The sequence below is a fragment of the Mandrillus leucophaeus genome, unplaced genomic scaffold, assembly GCF_000951045.1.
Source record: "Mandrillus leucophaeus isolate KB7577 unplaced genomic scaffold, Mleu.le_1.0 Scaffold71, whole genome shotgun sequence".
Taxonomy (NCBI): domain Eukaryota; kingdom Metazoa; phylum Chordata; class Mammalia; order Primates; family Cercopithecidae; genus Mandrillus; species Mandrillus leucophaeus.
This window is the reverse complement of record NW_012107697.1, coordinates 4,379,914-4,381,113: the sequence shown is the minus strand read 5'-3', so window position 1 is coordinate 4,381,113 and position 1,200 is coordinate 4,379,914.

Below are 1,200 nucleotides of genomic sequence, written 5' to 3'. Positions count from 1 at the left end.
TTAACCCTTTCAAGAAGCCTCAAAAGTTAGGTACTAGTATTGTATTATAGATGAAAAAGCTGGGCACAGAAATTTTCAGTAACTTGCATAGGGTCATAAGAGTAAGTAAATGCTGGAGCTAGGATTCAAATACACACAATCTGGTTGCAAACTATTGCCTCTTCACCACTACTTCAAGTCGTCAACTCCTGAATTTTTAAAAATTCTCGGTGCTTCTACAAACTCATATAATTTTAAAGGGTTATAAGCCGTGAAGTAAGAGGTCCCAAGGATCCTAAATTGAGTACCACAGCTTCAAACAGAAACTTAAATACGTTTGTCCTTGCAGAATTAAAGAAACTTCTTTTTAAAACTCAGTTATAACAATATTAGGCTTAGAACAACTCAGTCTACCATTATCTTTTTGCTCTACTTACAAAGTACAGAAAATAATAGCTAATATTTATTGAGAACCAGGTATTCTTTGTATAACATCTAATCCTTATAACTCAATGAGATAGGTACTTCTACGACCCCTCACTTTATAGTTAGGGAAACTGAGGTCAGAGTATTTAAATAACTTGTTCAGTACAAAAAAACCAGCTGGGATGTACACTGCATAACCTGTTCTCTTTGCTAACGCATTGTGTTATCTCTCAAGATATTTTATATGCAGATGAGGAATTCTGAAAAAACAATAGCTAATATTTACTGGGAACCAGGTATTATCTTTGTATAACCTCATCTAATCCTTATAGCTCTGAGACAGGTACTTCTATCATCCCCACTTTATAGATAGGGAAACTGAGGTCAGAGTATTTAAATAACTTGTTCAGTACAAAAAAAACCAGCTGGGATGTACACTCCACAACCTGTTCTCTTTGCTACCACATTATGTTATCTCTCAAGATGTTTTATATGCAGATGAGGAATTCTGAGTACCACACATGCTAATTAATTACATCACATAATGAATGCAAAAGCACTCTAAATGATCAAGGATCAGTTATTATTTATTAGGTATCAATCATTAGAAACTTTAAAAATGATAGTGATATAAAGACAAATAACTTGCAGAGGGTTTCAGCTAAAAGTACCGAGCCGCCACAAACTTTCCAGTATGGAAACCCTATCTACTGAGGTCTTGTTTTCTTCACTTATACCACCTCGAAATCTACTCTGCTGTAACACGGGGATGGCAGTATACATTATTTTTCCTTC